The sequence below is a fragment of the Saccopteryx bilineata genome, chromosome 3, assembly GCF_036850765.1.
Source record: "Saccopteryx bilineata isolate mSacBil1 chromosome 3, mSacBil1_pri_phased_curated, whole genome shotgun sequence".
Lineage (NCBI taxonomy): Eukaryota > Metazoa > Chordata > Mammalia > Chiroptera > Emballonuridae > Saccopteryx > Saccopteryx bilineata.
Window position 1 is genome coordinate 297,275,930 of NC_089492.1, and position 24,343 is coordinate 297,300,272.

The 24,343-nt window shown below is 42.7% G+C and overlaps 2 pseudogenes; both read right to left on the minus strand.

Moving 5' to 3' along the window:
- Nucleotides 1-10,597, minus strand: part of LOC136330130 (leukocyte immunoglobulin-like receptor subfamily A member 6) — a 46,206-nt pseudogene extending 35,609 nt beyond the window's left edge.
- A 368-nt stretch (nt 10,598-10,965) lies between these two features.
- LOC136330131 (leukocyte immunoglobulin-like receptor subfamily A member 6) overlaps nt 10,966-24,343 on the minus strand; it is a 49,390-nt pseudogene continuing 36,012 nt past the window's right edge.

Here is a 24,343-nt window from a genome sequence, read left to right on the forward strand (position 1 = left end):
TTCTCCACAGCCTCTCTGGAGAATGTTTTACTAACATTCTACCCAAAACAGAAACAAATTCCTATAAAGGAAGAATGAACTTATGGTTGCTATAGAGGGTGTGGAGGGGGGATGGGTATAAAGTAGGAGTGAAGAGCATCAATAAGGTGGGTAACTTTGCAGGGAGCCAGATGGCTGCTGGAATTCATGTGGGGAGCACATCATAAGATCCATAAATCTCAAATCAGTGCTGTATATCTGAAAATAATATAATATATGCCAACCATGTTTTAATAAAAACGTTCAATGAAAAATTAATGTCTGCATATTTGACTATTCAAATGATGTCGAGACCTTTACCTAAAATCTAGGTTCCCTTGTTGATCAATAACCCTGCTGAACCTAATTTTCTAAAAAAAAAAACTAAAATAAAAATAGAAACCTAAAAGTTAAAAAAAAATAATTTCTGAAACATATAGAATTTTGTTAACCAGTCTCCCCCCAATAAATTCAATATAATGTAAAGAATAAGTAAAACACAAATAGTAGAATAATAGCAAATTGTTTTAAATGATGGTGGAAGGAGGAAGATGATAATAACAAAAGAAGTTTCTAACCAGGACAAACAAAAACAGAGGAAAATCAACGAAGTCAAAAATTTCATGATTGAAAATACTAATCACACTTATAAGTCTTAGCTTGAAAGCTCCCTTCAAAAATGAGAGAATGTGCACGTTTCTGATATTAAAGATGAAACAGTAGATAGCAGGACACGTTGTAGAAGATTTAGAAAGGTAGCAGCAAAAAATCGTGAACAACTTGATGACAATATATAGAAAACACTTAAATTGGGCACCTTCAATGTAGACTTACTGAATGGACATGATAAAAAGCAAATTTGTATCGTTCTACATTTATATTCAATACCTTGAAACTGTCATAAAATATTATCACACAACTAAAGTCACGTTCAGGTAGAGATCCATTGGTGATTTCTTCCAAACACTTATGAAATGCCTTCATACATACAATAAAATTGCATAAACTTTTTCTAAGAAAAGAAAAAGAAAAAATCCATCCTAACATTTTTTTTTATTTTTTTAATATTTATTTAAAATATATATTTTTTATTAAATTTAATGCAGTGACATTGATAAATCAGGGTACATATGTTGAGAGAAAATATCTCTAGATTATTTTGACATTTGATTGTGCTGTATACCCCTCCCGCAAAGTTAAATTGTCTTCTGTCACCTTCTATCTGGTTTTCTTTGTGGCCCTCCCCTCCCCTAACCCCTCTCTCCTTCTTCACCCCATCCCCCCTCCCCCAACCCCCCCCCCCGCCCCTGTTGCCATCACATTCTTGTTCATGTCTCTGAGTCTCATTTTTATGTCCCTTCTATGTATGGATTCATCTCAGTTTTTTTTTCTGATTTACTTATTTCACTCCGTATAATGTTATCAAGGTCCATCCATGTTATTGTAAATGATCCGATGTCATCATTTCTTATGGCTAAGTAGTATTCCATAGTATATATGTACCAAAGTTTTTTAATCCACTCGTCCTCTGATGGACACTTGGGCTGTTTCCAGATCTTCGCTATTGTGAACAATGCTGCCACAAACATGCGGGTGCATTTCTCCTTTTTGAGCCGTTCTATGGTGTCCTTGGGGTATATTCCTAAAAGTGGGATAGCTGGGTCAAAAGGCGGTTCGATTTTCAGTGTTTTGAGGAATCTCCATACTGTTTTCCACAGTGGCTGCACCAGTCTGCATTCCCACCAGCAGTGCAGGAGGGTTCCCTTTTCTCCACATCCTCACCAGCACTTATTCTGTGTTGTTTTGTTGATAAGCGCCATTCTGACTGGTGTAAGGTGATATCTCATTGTGGTTTTAATTTGTATTTCTCTAATGATTAGTGATGTTGAGCATTTTTTTATATGCCTATTGGCCATCTGTAAGTCCTCTTTGGAGAAGTGTCTATTCATCTCTTTTGCCCATTTTTGGATTGGGTTGTTTGTCTTCCTGGTGTTGAGTTTTACAAGTTCTTTATAAATTTTGGTTATTAACCCTTTATCAGACGTATTGTCAAATATGTTCTCCCATTGTGTAGTTTGTCTTTTTATTCTGTTCTTGTTGTCTTTAGCTGTGCAAAAGCTTTTTAGTTTGATATAGTCCCATCTGTTTATCCTGTCTTTTATTTCACTTCTTCGTGGAGATAAATCAGCAAATATATTGCTGCGAGAGATGTCGGAGAGCTTACTGACTATGTTTTCTTCTAAGATGCTTATGGTTTCACGGCCTACATTCAAGTCTTTTATCCATTTTGAGTTTATTTTTGTGAGTGGTGTAAGCTGGTGATCTAGTTTCATTTTTTTGCAGGTAGCTGTCCAATTTTCCCAACACCATTTGTTAAAGAGGCTGTCTTTACTCCATTGTATTTCCTTACCTCCTTTGTCAAATATCAGTTGTCCATAGAACTGTGTGTTTATTTCTGGGTTCTCTGTTCTGTTCCATTGATCTATATGCCTGTTCTTATGCCAGTACCAGGCTGTTTTGAGTACAATGGCCTTGTAGTATAACTTGATATCAGGAAGTGTGATACCTCCCACTTTATTCTTCTTTTTTAAGATTGCTGAGGCTATTCGTGTCCTTTTTTGGTTCCATATAAATTTTTGGAATATGTGTTCTATATCTTTGAAGTATGTCATTGGTATTTTAATTGGTATTGCATTGAATTTATAAATTGCTTTGGGTAACATAGACATTTTAATGATGTTTATTCTTCCTAACCATGAGCACGGTATATGCTTCCACTTGTTTGTATCTTCCTGATTTCTTTTATCAATGTTTTGTAATTTTCCGAGTACAAGTCTTTAGTCTCCTTGGTTAAATTTACTCCTAGGTACTTTATTTTTTTGGTTGTAATTGTGAAGGGGATTGTTTCCTTAATTTCTCTTTCTGACTGTTCATTGTTGGTGTATAAAAATGCTTCTGATTTCTGAGTATTGATTTTATATCCTGCCACTTTGCTGAATTTATTTATCAGGTCCAGTAGTTTTTTGACTGAGACTTTAGGGTTTTCTATATACAATATCATATCATCTGCAAATAATGATAGTTTTACTTCTTCTTTTCCAACTTGAATGCCTTTTATTTCTTCTTCTTGTCTGATTGCTGTGGCTAGGACTTCCAGGACTATGTTAAATAAGAGTGGTGAAAGGGGGCACCCCTGCCTTGTTCCTGATCTTAAGGGTATTGCTTTTAATTTTTGCCCATTGAGTATGATGTTGGCTGTGGGTTTCTCATAGATGGCTTTTATCATGTTGAGGTATGTTCCCTGTATTCCCACTTTGCTGAGAGTTTTGATCATGAATGGGTGCTGGATTTTATCAAATGCTTTTTCTGCATCTATTGAAATTATCATATGGTTTTTCTCCTTCTTTTTGTTTATGTGATGAATCACATTGATTGATTTACGAATATTGTACCAGCCTTGCCTCCCCAGAATAAATCCCACTTGATCATGGTGTATAATTTTTTCCATATATTGTTGGATCCGGTTTGCTAATATTTTGTTGAGGATTTTAGCATCTATATTCATCAGAGATATTGGCCTATAATTTTCTTTCTTTGTGTGGTCTTTGCCTGGTTTTGGAATCAGAATTATGCTCGCCTCATAAAAGGAGTTTGGAAGTCTTCCTTCCTCTTGAATTTTTTGAAATAGTTTGAGAAGGATAGGAGTTAGTTCTTCTTTGAATATTTGGTAGAATTCCGTTGTGAAGCCATCGGGCCCCGGACTTTTCTTTGTTGGGAGTTTTTTGATAACTGTTTCAATCTCCTTTGGTGTAATCGGTCTGTTTAAGTTTTCTGATTCTTCCAGATTGATTTTTGGAAGATTGTACGTTTCAAGGAATTTGTCCATTTCATCTAGGTTGTCTAGTTTTTTGGCATACAGTTCTTCATAGTATTTTCTTACAATATTTTGTATTTCTGTTGTGTCAGTTGTTATTTCTCTTCTCTCATTTCTAATTTTATTTATTTTAGTCCTCTCTCTCTTTTTCTTGGTGAGTCTAGTTAAAGGTTCATCAATCTTGTTTACCTTTTCAAAGAACCAGCTCCTAGTTTCATTGATCCTCTGTATTGTTTCTTTAGCCTCTATGTCATTTATTTCTGCTCTGATCTTTATTATTTCCTTCCTTCTACTACATTTGGGCTTTACTTGCTGTTCTTTTTCTAATTCTTTTAGATGCAGGGTTAAGTTGTTTATTTGAGCTTTTTCTACCTTCTGAAAGTGTGCCTGTAGTGCTATGAACTTCCCTCTCAGCACTGCTTTCGCTGTGTCCCATAAATTTTGAGTTGTTGTATTCTCATTGTCATTCGTTTCTAGGAATTTCTTTATTTCTTCTTTGATCTCATTCTTAATCCATTCATTATTTAACACCCTGCTATTTAGTTTCCATGTGTTTGAGAATTTTTGAGCTTTTCTGCTGTGATTCATTTCTAGTTTCATGCCATTGTGATCGGAGAAAGTACTTGATATGATTTCAGTCTTCTTAAATTTGTTGAGAGCACTTTTGTGCCCTAACATGTGGTCTATCCTAGAGAATGTACCATGAGCACTTGAAAAGAATGTATATTCTGCTGCTTTAGGGTGAAAGGTTCTGAAGATATCTATTAAATCGAGTTGATCTAGTGTTTCCAATAAGTCTGCTGTTTCTTTGTTAATTTTCTTTCTTGAGGATCTATCTAGTGATGTTAGTGGGGTATTGAAATCCCCTACTATTATAGTATTGCTGTTGATCTCGCCCTTTAAATCCATCAAAGTCTGTTTTATATATTTGGGTGCTCCTATATTAGGTGCATAGATATTTATAATAGTTATATCTTCCTGTTGGATTACTCCCTTTATCATTATGTAGTGGCCTTCTTTATCTCTTACTATATCCTTTGTTTTAAAGTCCAATTTGTCTGATATAAGTATTGCTACCCCAGCTTTTTTTTCATTTCCATTTGCATGAAACGTTTTTTTCCATCCTTTTACCTTCAATCTGTGTGTGTCTTTTGTTCTAAGGTGTGTCTCTTGTAGACAACATATGTATGGGTCCTGTTTTCTTATCCATGCAGCTACCCTATGTCTTTTGATTGGATCATTTAATCCATTTACATTTAAGGTTATTATTGATATGTAGTTGTTTATTGCCATTTCCTTCTTTAAAGCTGTATTCCTTTTTTTTTTTTTTCTGTATTCTTTTCCCACTTTATATGTTTACACCAGGCCCCTTAATATTTCCTGCAGCATTGGTTTGGTTGTAATGAATTCCTTGAGTTGTTTTTTGTCTGGGAAGCTTTTTATTTCTCCTTCAATTTTAAACGATAGCCTTGCTGGATAAAGTAGTCTTGGTTGTAGGTTCTTGTTCTGCATTACTTTGAATATTTCTTGCCATTCCCTTCTGGCCTCAAGTGTTTCTGTTGAGAAGTCAGATGTCATCCTTATGGGGGCTCCTTTGTAGGTGATAACTTTTTTTTCTCTTGCAGCTTTTAATATTTTCTCTTTATCGCTTCGCTTTGGTATTTTAATTATGATGTGTCTTGGTGTAGGTTTCTTTGGGTTTCTCTTTGATGGAGTCCTCTGTGCTTCTTGGATTTGTGAGAGTTTCTCTTGCATTAATTTAGGGAAGTTTTCAGCTATGATATGATTGAACAAAGTCTCTATCCCTTGTTCTTTTTCTTCTTCTTCAGGAACCCCTATGATGCGGATGTTATTTCTCTTCATGTTGTCACAGAGCTCTCTATGAGTTTCCTCTGACTTTTTGAGTCTTTTTTCTCTTTTCTTCTCTGCTTTTATGCCTTCATTCCAGTTGTCTTCTAACTTGCTGATTCGATCCTCTGCTCTATCTATCCTGTTTTTAAGTCCTTCCATTGTGGTCTTTATTTCTGATATTGTATTTGTCGTCTCCAACTGATTCTTTTTTATACTTGCTATTTCTTTATTTAGGTTTTCAAACTGCCCCTCCATTGTTGTTCTAAGATCCCTAAGCATCCTTACAATCATTATTTTGAACTCCGCATCTGGAAGTTTGATTATTTCCATATCACTCAGTTCATCTCTCGAAGGTGTCTCTTGTGGTTTCATTTGGATTGCACTCCTTTGTCTTCTCATCTTCTTCTTTTTTTTATTTTTATTTGTAGAGTTGATTGAGTCTAGGCTTGGTGTTGTCTGCCTCCAGTTTTCAGCTGTGTTATTTTTAGGTCTTCGTGGGTTGGTATCAGCTATTATTTGTAATCCACTTTCGGATTTGGGCAGCTTTGAAGTCTTGATTTGTTTGTTTTCTTAACAGGTGATAGTCTTGTTAACTGATCTCAGCAGGGGGCTTCCTTGAAACTGTATCCAGGAATGCTGTGGGTGTAACCTGAGATGCTGAAGGTCTCTTCCTTCATCTAATCTCACTGGGGGCAGGGATTTTTCTCAGCTTCAGTAGGGGGAGGTGTATCTCAGATCTCCATGGAGACCTGAGTTACTGCCCCTCCTCCCCACTTCTTGTTTTCAGCTGTGTCTTGTTGTGCTGATTGGAGCTGGATAGATGTCCGGAGATTTCTGATCCGGAAGCACTTCAGCTCTGTTTTGTGAAAGGTTCAGTCCCTCCCCCAGCTATGGCCGCCTCCAGCACGAATGAGTCAGCTTTTTTATTTTGTTTCTTGCATACCTTAGCCCCTCACAGTCTGTCCCTCTCCCTGTCTTTTCCACTTGGGAGATAAGCTGGTCTTTTCAACCCACCTTGCTCCCTGGTCGCCAGGTAAGTGGCTGTGAGCAGTAGTTTCTGCTCTTTTTCCTCTGTGAAATCCTCTCTGGGCTCTCAGCCTCACCCCCCTCCTTCCCTTCCTGTAATCAGAGGAGATTCAGGCACTCCTTACCAGGATTATTGTGGCTTCCTCTTTGCTCCTTGGTTTTTGAGAGCTGTTCTTGCAGTTCAGTGTTGGTTTTTCATGCTGGTTTTTTCTAAATTGATTTGTATTCCAGTTTGGTGTTGAGAGCTGGGCGTCTGTGCATCCTCCTACTCCGCTGCCATCAAACATTTTTTTTTAATCAGGCCACAAAGTATGATTCTGTCAGCCAAAGGTCATCACCTCCAATTCTAAAAGAACTCCCCACCTTGGGTTGCGGTGAAATAGGAGCTTCACACCAGAACACCAGTGTCCCCCAGGGAATGTCACCCCCATCTGCACACAGATTAGTGACCTGGCCCTGTGGCTCACTCTCTGTACCCACCACCCAGGCCTGCTCCCCACTGGCTTCTGCTTATCTCTGAGTTTCCCTGCTTCTCAGTCACGGTCAGTTCTCCCAGTTGTTTGACTGTGACCTCGTGTTTTACAGACAATACCCAGCATCTCTGTGTTTGGAGGAGACGTGACTGTGAAGTGTGCCTTCATCAGCCCTTCCTGTGGTGTCTGAGGCCATGGTTATCACAGTGTCCCCACCTGCACATGTCATCATTGCCCAGGACACCTGCCAGACTGCACCCCTGAATGTCTCAGGGACCACAGACTCCTCACAACAAGGTTGAGCAGAGATGTCATTGTCACCTCTCTTCAGAGACAGAAGGATACCCAGAAAGGCACAATTTCTGCTCAGGGCTGACAGTCCACACACGTTACAGCTCTCCTTTCCATTACACTCTGAATTTCCTTGGACCCAAGTTTGCAGAAAGAATTCAGTGAGAGAAGAAGAGTCCTTTTCAAGAGAGGAAGAAGCATTGAGAATGGAGAGATGACTCAGACATTTGAAAGAGAGCCATGAAGAGAAAGAGGGTTGTATTTATAGAACAAGGAAGTTACTAAAGGGTATTGTAAGGGAGAGATAGAGGAGACCAGGACGAAGGTTTCGCTTCCCTCTGTGAGTTCCATAACAGTGTTATAGCCTCTCCACATGGGTCCATCCCCCAAGGTGTCATTCTTGATGGAATGGTCCTATTGGCCCCTCTAGAGCACCAAAGCAGAGTGGAACAGTGCTAAATTCCCTCACTCTCTTTTTCTTAAAACACAATCATTAAATTTAAACAGCTCTTCCCCTGAGCCCTCTTTACCCATGGTCCCTGGGGTATCACCACTGCCCATACACAGCTGAAGACTCAAAACCTCTACTCTGTGCCACCTCATTCAGTGTGGGATGCTCCTGTGAACCAGGTGAGGTGAGGACATGGAAGTGTCCATTGGATTAAACTGGGCAACAGAAGGGTCCTTGGTGACATGGACAGGAGCAGGGGTCTCACCCGAGGGTCCAGCTCCATGCCCTCCTCATGCTGTGGGTCCTTCATGGCAGCATCTGCTGGGGCAGAATGAGAGTGACCCTGACAGGGTCCTGAGGTCTCAGGGATGCAGACCCCGCCTGCTCCCAGATGGTCCACTAACCCAGGGGTGAAGTGAGGTGCCAGGCCCCGCAGTGAGGATTTCAGTCCTTCCCACACTTGACCCCACACCCTCCCCTGCTGTCCCTCTCCCTGTCATCTTTTGAATCCCTGTGCCCCCTCCTGCAGGGAAGCCCTTTTTTCCTCTCACAGAGGGGCTCTTCCCAGGTGTTCGCAGTTGAACTGTAGTTGGCAGAGGAGACGGGAGTGTGAGGGGCAGAGAAGGGCCATGAGCAGTGGAGTCCGAATGTCTCCTGGGCAGCAGTGACCTCTGTTTGGGGATCTGTGTCTGTGGCCCCAGCAGGAGGTAAAACATGAGCCTCTCTCTCTGGTCCAGAGGGACAATCTCAGCCCTGGGTTGGTAGCAACCCCATCCCTGCATGATTCTACAGGAAAGCACGAAACCTGAACACACACTTGTGCACATGTTTCATATTTCATGAGATTGAAAATGATAAGCAATTATCTCTCATTTGTTCATCCGTGCTGACATTGTGTTCTTTCTAGATTTTCTTATTTGAGATTCTGGAGAAATATTTTTCTCAGCTGACTTTGTTTATCTATTTGGATTTTCTGTGCTGGGTGCTCTGATCCTGGTCTTTTGTGACCCAGGTCACCCTGTGCCCTACTCACCGAATGTCCTGCCTTTGCTATGACACTGGTGTCAGAGGAGGAAGAAGGAGGAGGTAAAGCAGCAAGATGAGAGTCACCAAGAACCCAGTCAGAACAACCTGGTACCACTTGAGACCTTAGGCACAAGTGATGTCCTAAATGAGCCAATAATGCCATGTAATGAGCACCTACTGTGTGCGAGGCACATGCTGGGGTCTGTCATCCGTCTCATCTCCCCTCCCCACAGTCAGGCACAGGGATTGCTGACCTCACCCCCATTGCACTGAGGCTCAGAGAGGTTCACCACATGCCCCAGGTCACCCAGCCTGGACAGGGCAGTGCTGGGCCTGGAGCCCGGGACTGTGGGCTCCCTGTGCTGTCCTCATGCTGCCCCCAGGTGGACACCAGCTTCATGACCTGGGCTTCAAATCTTCAAGTGGCCTGACTATATCTCATCTGGAGCTGACATTTATTTTCTTTTTGACAGAGACAGAGAGAGAGACAGTAAAAGAAACAGATAGAGGCAGATAGGCAGGAAGAAAGAGAGATAAGAAGCATCAATTCTTCGTTGTGGCACCTTTGTTGTTCATTGATTGCTTTCTCATATGTGCAATGACAAGGGGCTACAGCAGAGTGAGTGACCCCTCGTTCAAGCCAGAGACCTTGGGCTCAAGCCAACGACCTTGGGTTTAAGCCAGTGACTTTGGGTTCAAGCCAGCGACCATGGGGTCATATTTATAATCCCATGCTCAAGTCAGCGACCTTTGGAATACACACATGGATCTTCTGCATCCCAGTCCAATGCTCTACACTGTGCCACCATTTGGTCAGACTGAGGGTTCTTTCTTATTACCTGTCCTCAGCACAACAGTTACATCAGAGAGACAGGGTTACAGAGTGGATTCTGTGTCTCTTCCAGGATCCATCTGTTCCCTGCAGGACCTGACTCACCCTAGGAAAGGTCAGGCTAGACTGGGGGTGCTGCCCTCCTGAGTTCTGTGAGGACCCCTATGTCACCTGACCTCACAGCAGCCTGTGAGCAGGATGGGACCAGGGATGAACAGACAAGAACCTGACACTCAGAGGAGAGAAGGGACAGCCTGGCCCCACAGCAGGAGCAGCAGAGCCGGGAGCTTACCCAGGTCTGACTCCTGTCCCCTCTCTCCTCTGAGCTGAGTCTGAGCAGAGGTACAGGACCTGGATGCCCCAGACCTGTGTCCAGTTTGTACCTCCCGGCACAGTGTCACCGTCACTGTTACAGAGGGGACATTCTCCATAACATCACACCCTGTGGGCTTCCCTGTGAGCCCCTCTCCCAGGAGCTCAGAGCCAGAACTAAAAGGAAATCTGAGCTCTGGGTCACGATTCTCTCCTTTTACACTTGGGGACACTGAGGCCACACAGGGGAAGGTGTGTCCATGTCAATGTTTCCACAGGTGCCTGAACCCCCACATGACTCAGCCCCTGTCCCCATGGACACAGCTACCACCTCCACACAAAGTCTATCACTTACCCCTCTGTGGGCCTGACTCCATGGGGAAGAGAGACCAATTCTCAGAGCCTTCTGGAACCAGGAAGGCAGGGAGGGTCAGGGCTGCCATCTCACCAGCTGAGCTCAGTGGCTCCTCCCCATGGCTAGGTTCCACAACCACCCTCCACCAGAACCACCCACCTGTCCCATGACAGCCTCAGGGCCCTGGGATCCCTGTAGATCTCAGCATCTCTGTCTGCCTCCCAGCCCCCTGGAGTATCTGGGGGGCACTGGATTCCTGGATAGACCCTCAGAACTGCCCTGAGTGGTCTGTTCTCCCTCTGAGCAGAGTTCCCAGTTACTCACCAGCTGTGGAGATGGGCCTTGGGGAGGGTGGGGGCTGGGACCCCAGAGGGTCATGAGAATGTGGACAGGAAGGGGGGTGAGGAGCTGCTGGTGACCCTGGAGTCCCCAAATCATTGAGACTCTCACCTGTGACTACACTGGGACCTCCCCAAGACCTTCCTTCTGCCTGCCTGACACATTCTGAACCCAGGTGACAGAAAACAGGTGGAGAGGGGTGACAGGGTCTCGTAGGGTCAGATCATCTCTGTGTAACCAAACCTCAGACACCTCTCTCCCATTCAGCCTGATGACTTCTGGGGACAAGGCTCTTCCTTTGACTGAGCTCAGGAAGAACAGGGTCAGTGTCCCCTCACCTGGCTTCAGGAGCTCCACAGGTTCACTGAGATATGACAGCAGGTAGCGGGTAGTGTTCCGTGAGCTGTAGCACCTGTAGGTCCCCCCCATGGGCTGAGGTCACAGGACGCATGGAGAACTCTGCCTGGTACTGCTGAGCTCTGAGCTCTGATCTCAGACGCAGGGGGGGGGGATCGGCTGTCCCCTCCTTGGACAGAAGGAAAGTGTCCGTTGGGCTCTGTGACTGACACAGCAGGGTCACGTTCTCTCCTGAGACCACCGTGGGGCCCGGCTGCACCGAGAGGGAGGGTCTGTCAGGGAGCCGTCCTAGAGAGAGGGAGGGTGGGTGAGGGGCTGCCCGCCACCTTGTTCTGACCTGAGAGTCAGCAGGCCTCTCTCTGAGGATCCTCCTCTCTGTCTGTCTCTGTTTCTCTGTCTCCCTCCCTGGGACCCTGCATGTCCACTCTGTCCATCATCATCTCAGACCCCCAGCAGGGCCTGTGCAGAGTCTGGGTCCCTAACTGAACCCACTGGACCCTCACCTGCCACCATTTTGTCAACGGGGTCACTGGGGGCCGACCACTCAGAGGAGAGGTTGTGTCCACCGTAGCATCTGTACCGGCCCCCGTGGGAGCTGCTCACAGTGTCCAGGGAGAAGCTGGCCTGAGGGAGCCCAGCCTTGGGCTGCAGGACAAGGCTCTGGGGAAGGTCACGTCCTCCTTCTTTAAACAGAAGGAATCTGTCATAGCTGACATCAGAGTGACACTGGAGGGTCAGGCTCTGTCCAGAGACCACGATGGGGCCCTGCTGGGTCAGGAGGGAGGGCTTCTGAGACACACCTGGGGAGACCAGACGTGAGTTACAGGGGCTGCCCCTCCCATACAATGTCTTCTCCTGTCCTAGCCCAGGTCTCACTGTCTCTCTGCATCTCTGTCTGTGGCCCAGGATCTCTGTGTTCCCCTCAGCTCACCCTCTCAGTGGTGGTCCCTTTAGAGCAAGGACCCCTAAAATGTGTCTGGGTCCACGGATTACTGTTTAGTGCCTTAATCCCTGGATGAGACAATAACAAGACTCACCTGAGATCAGGAGCTCCAGGGCATCACTGGGCTGTGAGCACCCCTGGAGGGTATTCCTGTAACAGCCATAGCATCTGAACAACCACTTGTGGCTGGGAGTTATGGGGCCCACAGGGAACAGGGTTTCAAGATTCCTACTGGACTAAGGCTGTGAGTCCATGGTTTTGGAGGCACTGTGACCTCTTTCGTGAATCAAAATAAATCGATGAAATGCCTGGTCAGAGCCACACTGGAGGGTCACTTTCCTTCCTGAGATCATAACAGGGCTGGTCAGGGCTGAGAGCTTGGGTTTTTTGTAGGATTCTAGGAGAGGAAGAGGCAGCATGTTAGATTGGCTCACCCCTCCCTCATGTCTCCCGGGGCTGGGTTGTGAGTGGGGAGACCTCCTGAGAACAGCCCCCCTTCTAGAGGGTAAAGCCTGAGGCTGGGACCCCTGAGTGTTTCTTTACCTGGTACCACCAGCTCCCGGGGGTCACTGTGTTCTGACCACCCAGTGGACCTTTGATATGTACAGTAATATCTCCCTGCATCACTCTGTGTCATGAGTGTGATAAAGAAAGCTGTCTTGTTCATGGGCTTCTGTGTGGTCATTGTCTACCCCCCCAAAAAAGTGGGGGGGGAGACAATGTATAAAGGAAACTGCTGGGTCTCCAGTATCCCCTGACACCAGCTGATCACAGAAGTTCCTAAGAGGATGACAGAGCCTGGCTCAGGCCAGATGGTGGGTTTGGGGAGGGTCCCTGGAAGGAAACCAGAGGCTGCATTACAAAGACCCTCCCTCCCTCATTCTCCAGCTCAGCCCAACACCCTCCTGTTCTAACATCGCAGCTCAGGACTTCTGTGCTCCCTCCTGAGTCCCAGGGTTGAAGTAAGAGATGGGACACAGAGCCTGGGGAGGACTCACCTGAGTCTTTGCAGTTCCTCTGGCCCAGACTCAGCCCTGGAAGAGAGTCCCTGTCAGAGATTTGCACCCACATTTCTGAACTCATTCCCTTCCCAACAGGATCCCAACATCTAGAGCTGCCTGAATCTAAAGTTCCCCATGAACAAGGGGGTATAATCACCCCACCCTCTCCTGCTGCCTCCTCCCGTATCCACAACTGACCGAGGCAGAGAAGAGCAGAGAGGAGGAACAGCATGGCTTCTGCTCGGAGTGCTCCCGCTCTGCAGATGGAGGAGCCCCTGGGCCTGAAGGACAGAGACGCACAGGATGTGGTGAGTCAGGGGCTGCTGCCCTTCCGGGTTCCTACAGCTGTGGACACACAGCAAGGAGACACCCCCGCCCCATTGGCCTGCCTCTGGGTTTTCCATGACAAGTGTTCAGACAGAGTTCAGGGCCCCTGGAGACACTCGGCCCAGACCTAGGATCTCCTCTGATCCCAGGACTGTATCTGCTCTGATCTCCTGCTCAGAGGAGGCAGGACCCAGGTTCTTGACTTAGTCAATCCCCAAATGGCTGGCTCTCAATAGAGTTCACTATTTATATTCTCAGCCTCTCAGAGATGTAATTTATTTTTGGTCTTTCATTCATTCATCAACAAATATATACTGATTACCTACTACCTGATTCATATTTGTGCCAAAACCAGAAATATATCTGGGGTCAGGAGACCTGTTTCCTGTATTTTGAGAACTATTCTTAGCAGAATATGTGACTTTTAAGCTAATGTTGCCATTAATTTACTAACAAAAGAGAAATAAAAGAAAATATGAGGACTGGGATCATGACTAGACTGTGCTGATGGAGTGACTATTTGAGGAGGTGGAGTCCTAATAGGTGGGAATGAGACTATTCATGAAAGGAAAGAACATTCTAGAGAATCTTGGAGACATACAGCTTCTCTGAACAGGAGCAACAGAGGGAGAGGTGGTGGCTGGTCAGAGGTGTGCTCTCCACCAGGGAATGATGTTGGATTATATCTGTAGCAAAAGGAACATATAGGAATGGACTGTTAGGGTCAGACTGAACTATGAAGATCACATGTGCCCTGTGTTACTAATGAACCATAGAAATGAAACCTATGTCAATTAAATATAATATTAACAGTAATTGAACTCCAATTCATGTGTTTCCAAAAATGTCACATGAATGCTTACATAGATTTATCACGCCATCCTGCATAGCCCGCTTCAGACTCATGTACAGAGGAGAAATGAGAAACAATCTCAGTGTTCCTTCTAGTCCAGGGCTGTCAGCTGGGCCTTAGGCAGGAATTTTTTAGTCCTACAGAGCCCTGAGAAAACAGATATGAATAACAAGAAATTGGTCAATAGCAGATAGTGTGTGTGAATGTGTGTGTGCTTCAGGGGGTACCTGACCCAGACTCACTGAGGGAAACTGAAGTGAGGGCTATGGATGGAGGGTCACACCTGGACGAATGTGAACAGCCTCCAGGTCAGAAAGAAGGGTCTGGGGTTCACCCTGAAGACAGCAAGGACCACAGTAGGATTTTGAAAATAAATAGATTCTGAAATGTAAGTTAGGAAGACTGACGTGGAGGGTAAACTGTAGAAGAGAATGAGGGTGGAACTGAAACCTTAGAAAGGTGAAGGAAGTTGACCCTGCCTTGCTGAGTGTGAAAGGTGACCTCTCCATGTCTCAGTTGACTGGAATCACCAAGGTCCCCTCAGAGACACTGAGCCAAGAAGTGGGGGAGAAACGAGCTTGAGGAAAGGGACTGTGTCATACACTCTGCCCCCACAGGGGAGCCCAGCTGTCCCTCCTGGCCCTGGGATGCAGGTTCTACTCAATTTCCCCCTGACTTTCTGTTTCTGTTTCTGTGAGCAGCAGGGTCTCTCTCCACCTCCATCTTCACTTCCACTTTCTCCTTCTACATTACCTCCTCCTCCACCTCCTTCTCCACCTCCACCTCCTCTGCAGTGCAGTGGGGAGATCATGGAGTTTTATATTCATGGTGCTGGACCAGTTGGGTGGGTCAATGGAACACGGTGAACTGCATCCCTGCCTCACACCTTTCTATCTCCTTTGCCTCCAATTCCTGGCATGTTAAGCTGTGCTTAAACCTAAATGAATGCATTGCTCATTAAGTATTTCTAAAAACTCATTTAAGCTCATGCTTTTCAGTGTGTTCGCAGCCTGCCAGACACCTGCCCAGGTTCCAGGGTCCTAACTCATAGACTGAGGACACCCCCAGATACCTGGAAGCAGATAAGAGGTAGGTAAGAAAAGGGGAAATGGCTCTCTGTAGAACATCCCACACATTCCAGGACCAGCCTGTCCTTGAAATAAATTAAGTTGCGGGGTGTTCCTGCAGGGACCAGGCTGAGGAGAAACCAGGGCTCCTTCTTCTCTTCACTCCAGCCACCACCATGTTTGCAAGTCACCGGAGGGGTGCATTTGAGGTCCCCGGCACCCCTGCCAGTCCAAGATGGCGGGACCTGGGGCAGAGAAGGAGGTGACACTGTGTCACAGCAACAGCAGGTTTGCAGGCTCCTGTTCCTAAAATAGCGACTCAGGGTCTCCCCAGCAGCGTGCTCACAGGGACAGAGAGCCATGGTCTCCCATGACCGTCCCCTAGGCTGTCCTCAGACTCACCCTCAGCCTTCCTCATACACCCAGGCATCCATTCACGGAGACAGACACACAAAGCCCCCCCCCCATACACACACACCCTGTCCTGCACACATCCAGGAAAAACAACATTTTTGTGTGGTTTTAACTTTAGAATAAAAGTATGGGTGTTTATGGAGAGCTCTCTCCGAGATTTCCTGTGTGAACACACTGAGAGTAAACTGTGTGTGCTTATAAGGGAAAATAGAATATCTGGAAAGGTCACTCATTAGAAACAAGTTGTTAGATGCACACTGTCATTTATAGTGAGTTTCCATACCCCTTTGATAATAAAATTACTCAAGTCCCAGAATTGGACTCACTTTCTGCAAGTTCAATATAACACATGGTCATGCGAGGCATCTCACCCCAATTGCAATGTGTTTTCAGGTCAGGGTGTGCTCAGGCATTAGCTCTGGGCTCTGTACAGGCCCCAACTATGGGCTGTGTCATCATAGACAAGATGCAATTGCTGCTTTGTTCAAATTCTCTATTAATAGAGGATGGATACAGGAGGGGTATGGGGGAGGGACACGAGGTGCGACAAATATGAGGTGATGGAAAATGATTTGACTTTTGGTGATGTGAACACAACAAAATCAATAGTTTAAATGCTATAGGAATGTTTACCTGAGACCTATGTACTCTTATTGATCAATGTCATTTCATTAAATTTAATTTTCATTTTTAAAAATTTATTTAGAAAGTTAATCTTTTTTATTAGGTTTATTTCTAGGTATTTTGTTTTGTTTTGTTTTGTTTTTGCAATTGTAATTTTTTTTTTAATTTAGAAAATTAAATGTATGAAAAATTGTGTTCTTTTAGTTCATTTTCCAAAGTTTTATCATTGGCGTAGAGCAGAGCAACAGAATTTTGTTGTTGGTGGTGTTGTTGTTTTTCTTGTCTTTTCCAAATTTAAGTGATTTTTTTTTACTTTTAAAATTTTATTGAGAAAATTAAATTTAACAGGGTGACATTGATCAATAAGAGTACATAGGTTTCAGGTAAAAGATTGTAAAGCATTTGAACAGTTGATTATGTTGTATACCCATCACCCAAAGTCAAATAATTTTTCTTCACCGTATGTTTGTCCCTCTTTACACCCTTTCCCCTACCCCCTCTCTCATGTCCCCCTCCTTCTGAATATAAAACTGAGACTCATGGACATAGATAAAAGTGACATATATCATTATGAATAAAAGTTTTCAAATTTTTTTTGGTAGATACACAAAAGAGGAGTTGGTAAGCCATATGGTAGCTCTATTAGTCTGTTTGAGAAATTTCCATACTGTTTTCCATAGTGGCTGCACCAGTTTGCATTCCCACCAGCAGTGAATGAAGGTTCCTTGTGTTCCACAGCCTCTCCAACACTAGTTTTAATTGTCTTGTTGATAATAGCCAGTCTCACAGGTGTGAGGTAGCAACTCATTGTAGTTTGGATTTGCAGTTCTCTAACAAATTTTGAAGATAAACACCTTTTCATTTATCTGTTGACCATTTGTATCTCTTCTTGGGAGAAGGGTCCATTCAGGGCCTCCTCCCACTTTTTTATTCTTTATTATTTTTTATTTTTAAATTGAATTTATTGATGTGACATTGGTTAATAATAATGTATAAAGTTTTTATATATTTGGATATTAACCTTTTATTGGTGTTGTTTTCAAATATATTCTTCCATTCAGTTGGTAGCCTTTTTGTATTGTTGATAATTTCTTTTGCTGTGTAAAACCTTTTTGGTTTCACATAGCTCCATTTATTTAATTTTGCTTTTATTGCTCTATGTTCACTGCAGCACTATTCATGGTGGTCAAGACATGGAAACAATCAGAGTGTTTTTGGCTAGCTCTTTGAATAAAAATATTGTGATACATGTATACAACAGAATACCACTCACCCACAAAAAGGTAAAATACTGCCATTTGCAACAACATGCATTAATCTTGAGAGTATGTTAAGTGAAATAAGTCAGACAGAAAAAGTCACACATGATTTCACACATATCTGGAATATAAAACTAAAAGCAACAAACGAAGAAACAAGAGAAACAAACAAACAGAAACTCATAGACAAAGACAACAACAGTGTGGTCGTTACCAGAGGGGAAAAGGGGTGTGGAAATGATGAAGAGATTAAAAAGGATGAAATATGTAGTAACAAAAGGAAATATGACTTTGAGTGATAAACACACAGTGTAATTTACAGGTGATATAGTGTAGAATTGTGCACTTGAAACCTATATAATTTTAATAACCAATGTCATCCTAATAAATTTAATACAGATGTAAAACTAAATACATAAATATAAAAATCACATTAAAAAAGAGAATATGGAGTACAAAATATTTTAAATTTATTATGGTGAAAATGATATTGATATTAGAGTGTATTTAAATTAACTGTGCAGAGTAATATTGCATATTTTAGGTAGAAATATTTGTCTTAGTAAATGCCAATCTGGGGAACGTGTTTCAAGTGACTCATTTTTTTTTGTTTGTTTCTTTGTATTTTTCCGAAGCTGGAAACGGGGAGGCAGTCAGACAGACTCCCACATGCGTCCGACTGGGATCCACCCGGCATGCCCACCAGGGGGCGATGCTCTGCCCATCTTGGGGCGTCGCTCTGCCGCAATCAGAGCCATTCTAGTGCCTGAGGCAGAGACCACAAAGCCATCCTCAGCGCCCGGGCAAACTTTGCTCCAGTGGAGCCTTGGCTGTGGGAGGAGAAGAGAGAGACAGAGAGGAAGGACAGGGGGAGGGGTGGAGAAGCATATAGGCGCTTCTCCTGTGTGCCCTTGCCGGGAATCGAACCAGGGACTCCTGCATGCCAAGCCGACGATCTACCACTGAGCCAACTGGCCAGGGCCTCAAGTGACTCATTTTTAAAAAATGGAATTTACTGAGGTGATATTGGTTTGCTAAACTGAGTGTACAACTCAATAAAATATCATCTGCACACTGCATCGTGTGCCTAACACCCCAAGCAAAATCCCTTTCTGTCCCCATTCTCCCTCCCATTGTGCACCTCCACCAAATTTGAGCCTCCCTTCTCTCTGACTATCACCATATTGCTGTCTGTCTGTATCTGTTATGTACATTGTTAAGCTGTCAGAGGGGAGATGGGCTGGGGACTGGAAAAAAGAACATGAAGAGATTGGCCTCAAGTGATCCTTAAGCAGGAACCTTACATCATATCCCACACAAAGCACTTTAAAATTGTGCTTGCATTCTTTTCTTTTTCAATAAGAAAGAACCTAATTCATAACTTAAAACTTTGTATTGGTTTTCTGTTTTTATAGAAACACATGACTTTTTATTACTTTATATATTTATTTTTCAATTACAGTTTACATTCAATATTATTTTGTTTAGTTTCAAGTTTACAGCATAGTATTTCCAGTACCCACCTGGCACCATCCATAGTTATTATAGTATTATTGACTATATTCCCTATGCTGTACTTTACATCTCTGTGGCTACTATTTTGAAACTACCAATTTTTAATTCTTTATTCCTTCACCTGTTTCACCTTGTCACCCGACACCCTCCCCTCAGACATTCATCAGTTTGTTCTCTGTATCTGTAAGTCTGTTTCTGTTTTGTTTGTTCTCATTGACCTTTTAATTCCACATATAAGTGAAATCATATAGTACTTGTCTTTCTCTGACTGATATCTTTCAGTTAGCATAATATCCTCTATGTCTATCCCTGCTATCACAAATGGCAAGATTTCATTCTTTTTTATGGCTAATATTCCATTGTATGTATTACCACCACTTTTTATTCATATGTCTATCGATGGGCACTTGGGTTGCTTCCCTATCTTGGCTATTGTAAATAATGCTGCATCAGTTTTCTTTTTAATATACAATGTTTCATGCACTGGTTTATACAATTAACTCTGTGAAGGCATTTGGAAAGGGAAGTGAAGTGTATGGAGCAGAGACAAAGTGAGTTCAGTCATTTAAAAAAATGAGTGAGGTCCCTGACCAGGGAGTGGTGCAGTGGACAAAGAGTTGGACTAGAATGCAGAGGATCCAGGTTTGAAACCCTGAGGTTGCCAACTTGAGTGTGGGCTCATCCAGCTTCAGTGCAGGCTCACCAGCTTGAGTGAGGGGTCACTGGCTTGAGCATGGGATCATACACATGACCTCATGGTCACTGGCTTGAGCCCAAAGGTTGCTGGCTTGAGCCCAAGATCACTGAATTGAGTTCAAGTTCACTGGTTTGAGTAAGGGGTCACTTGCTCTGCTGTAGCCCCCTGGTCAAGGTGCATATGAGAAAGCAAAAAGTGAACAACTAAGGTGCTGCAATGAAGAATTGGTGATTCTCTTCTATTTCCCTTCCTACCTGTCTGTTTCTATCTGCCACCCTCCTCTCTTTCTGTCTCTGTAGCAAAAAAATAAATAAATAAAATTTTAAAAATGAGGTCTTGATTGTTCTTTCTGATCCTGGGATTTTCTTAAGCATCTGGCGATGTTGACTCTCTGGTCTGTCTGAACTTAGCAATTTTCCTATTAATGGGCCATGAACCTTATATGTATATTTAAATATTTTTTCTCCTTCTACTCTGTTTTTTGAGGTGTTGCCATTAGCATTCTTATTTTTCTTGTATATTCCCTTCTCCTTAAAGATATTGCTGTGTCTTGAGCTTTACTTTAACACCTGTAGAATTCATTAATAGTTCTGTTATAAAAACTTCCACCGGGAGTTTAGCACTTTTCCTCCTGGGTGAACAGCACCAACCTGCAAAGTGAAATCAAAATTGTCATCACAGAAACCATAAGCCAAAACAGCTCTCCCAGGTTCAGGAAGTCATTCTGATTCACAATTGGTTAAATTTTGACCAAATACATGCATGCATACTTAGAGGTTTTTTTCCAGATGATGGCCAATCACCATCTCCCCTAATGACTTCTCATTCTGTATGCCAATACAGAGAAGGTGAGGTAAATTCAGCACTGAGTCATGCACAGCTCCACACATCTGGAAGACACCCAGAGTTTAATCTTATCTAGTTTTCCTTGAATTTTATATAAATAAGAAATATAAAGATGAGTATGTGATTTACATAAGTTTTATGAAAGGGTTAAAGTTAAGTTAGGGTTAGGTATTGCTCCTATTCAAAGGCAATAAAACACATACACAGTTTATTAATTTTTATTGATTTTTAAGTTTATTTAGAAAATTGAATTTAGTGGAGTGACATTGATCAATAAGAATACATAGTATTTTAGTATGGTCTTTTGTATATCTGTAATGTCTCTGGTACTTTTTCTTCTTTCCTTTAGGATTTTTTTTTATATGAGTCCTTTCTCTTTTTCCTTAGTGAGTCCGGCCAGGGGTTTGCCAATTTTATTGATCTTTTCAAAGAATCAGCTCTTTGTTGTATTAATTTTTTCTATACATATTTTGTTCTTTATTTTTATTTATATCTAATTTCATTTTTACTGTTTTCTTTTTTCTACTGACTGTGGATTTTCTTTGTTCTTCTTTTTCTAGTTCTTTAAGATGTGATTTTAGGATGCTTACTTGGGATCTCTCTTGTTTCTTGATATAAACCTGTAATGATAAAATCTTCCCTCTTATTACTGCTTTGACTGCATTTCAGAAGTTTTGATATGTCGTATTGTCATTTTCCTTTTTCTGTTTATATCTTTTTATTTCAGCTTTTATTTCTTCACTGAACCACTCATTCTTTAGAAGTATGTTGTTTAATTTCCACAGTTTGGTGCATTTCTTTTCTTCCTTTTTGCAGCTGAATTATAATTTCAAAGCTTTATGGTCATAAGATATGGTTGGCCTAGTTTCAATCTTCCTGCATTTGTTGTTTGTTTTGTGTATCAACATATCCTCCAGTGTGTATGGAACATATTCTTGAAAATGTTCTATGGACACTGGAGAAGAATGTATAATCTGATGTTTTGGGATGAAATGTCCTGTTAATGTTTATTATGTCCATTTGCTCTATTGTTTCATTTAGGGCTGATATTTATTGATTTTCTGTCTGGATGATTGATTTAAAGTCATCAATGGTGTGTTTAGATCTCCAAGTATGATTTTGTTTTTGTCTGTTTCTATTTTTAGATCTGTTAGTAGATGTCACATATTTTGGTGCTCCCTGATTCAGTGCACATATGTTAAGAAATGTAATGTCTTCTTGATATAGTGTTCCCTTTATCATTATAAAATGTCTATCTTTGTTCTTTTTATCTTTGTTGTCTTAAAGTCAGCACTGTCAGATATTAGTGTGGCTACACTTGTTTTACTTTGGGTATTATTATTTTTAGAGACCTCTCTCACTTTGAGTCTACTTTTATCCTTGCAGCTTAGATGTGTCTCCTGAAGACAGCACACAGTTGGGTTTTGCTTTTTGATCCAATCTGCTACTTTGTGCCTCTTTATTGATGAGTTCAGTCCATTTCTATTTAGGGTAATTATTAACACTTGAGGATTTCCTGGAACCATTTTATGTTTTGTTTTCTGGTATCTCTGTGTCTTGTTTGGTTCTCCTCTTTTGTGTTTCCATCAGTTGTCTTTATTTGGTGGCATTTCATACTTCTTTTCCCTGTTTTCTCTCTTTTAAGCTTTCTGCTTCAGTAATTGTTCTTTTGTGGGTGGCTACCGTTAGGGTTATTAAAAGAAAAAACTTCATATATACGAGTCCTTTGTCTTACGAGTGCTTCTGAACCCCTTCTCTGCTTCTTCAGATATTTTCCTCTTGCCTTGTTTTGTGATTTTTGTCACAGATTATCCTTGTTTTTATTTTAACCCAATTGGGGCTTCCACTAGTAGTTTTGGTTTGTTTTGTTCTTTGTATCTGGTCAATTTATATCCTTGAGTATTTCCTGCAGTGATGGTTTCCTGGTAACAAATTCCCTCAACTTCTTATCTTTAGTAAATTCCAATTTTCCAAATTTTCTACTAAGTTCATGTTTTAGTATCTGTTGTGGACTGTAAATGGCAAAAAGCCTCTGTAGATTCAAGGCTTGGAAAAGGCTAAATTCTCCCTCCTCCACTCCCATATTGGCTAGGATGCAATATTCATAACTCAGTCTGTCTCCAGTAGTCCTTTTCTATATGTTTCTTTTGCCTTAAAGACATAATCCAATATCCTTGCATGGTGGAGAGTTGTTCTGTAATGAGCCACTACCTCTCCCTCTCTTGGAGAGACATAGATGATCTCTTTGGCCCTAGGACTCTCTAGAATGTTTCTTCCCCTCCCTGTTTCAGGGAGTAATTGGGGTCTGCAGATCCCCACACCCATTGGCAAATGTCATGTGTATTGGATAACAGAGTTTCTTTTTTTTTTTTTTTCATTTTTCTGAAGCTGGAAACGGGGAGGCAGTCAGACAGACTGCCTGACAGGGATCCACCCGGCATGCCCACCAGGAGGCAATGCTTTGCCCCTCTGGGGCGTCACTCTGTTGCGTCCAGAGCCATTCTAGCACCTGAGGCAGAGGTCACAGAGCCATCCCCAGTGCCTGGGGCCATCTTTGCTCCAATGGAGCCTCGCTGTGGGAGGGGAAGAGAGAGACAGAGAGGAAGGAGAGGGGGAGGGTGGAGAAGCAAATGGGCGCCTCTCCTGTGTGCCCTGGCCGGGAATTGAACCCCGGACTCCTGCACGCCAGGCCGACGCTCTACTGATGAGCCAACAGGCCAGGGCCCAGAGTTTCTTATATAAGCTGTGTCTCTCCAGTACCTGGGCCATACTTCCCACTTCATTCCTCAACATTTCAAACAGGTACATAAGCGATATCTTTCAAAGGACTTGGTGGTGCAGATGGGGTGAAGAAAGGGAGGCCTCGTGTTTCAAGCAGCACTGAAGTCACTGGTGTCTGTAGTGGTCAGTGTGAGAGGAAATGCAGGAAGGGAGGGTGCCCAGCTCAGGCAGGGAGAAAGGAGCAAACAACATGTCTGCCTCTGTCCGTGGTGCTTATTCTAGGGTCCTGAGAGTCGTCCTGGTTTCTATGGAACCAAGCCCACTTATGAAGATGAAGTAAAGGGGGCCTTTCACTCTTGGGTTAAGGTGATTAGATCCATTGAAAGTCTAAGCTGAAGAGAAGTTGGCTCAGGCTCCTTTGAGAGAAACCCCACTGACAAAATTCTATCCGTATCTCAAATTTGCTTCTCCCATATGCCAAGGCAGAATTTGATTCTGTATTTCAAAGTTACACACACAATATAATATACAAATGGCATATTGTAGACTTCTATACTGAAACCTATATAATGTTATTAACCAATGTCATTCAAATACATTTGATTTTTAAAAACCCAAATGTTTGAAATGTTAAAAATGGGGCAAAATAATCTTTGGACTGGTTTCAGCATTGTGCCTCAAATAACTACAAATATGACAAGGAAACAGAAGTTATGATGACTGGACTTATTGGCTATTTCTCTGAAACTTAGAGATGTATTTTAGAATGAACATCACTATTTAGCTCAGCTGCACCAATAGCAGTGCCCTCATTTATGGGTGTAATTGCTACATTTTCTTTTCTCATAAATGCCCCTTGCCTCTGTCTTCA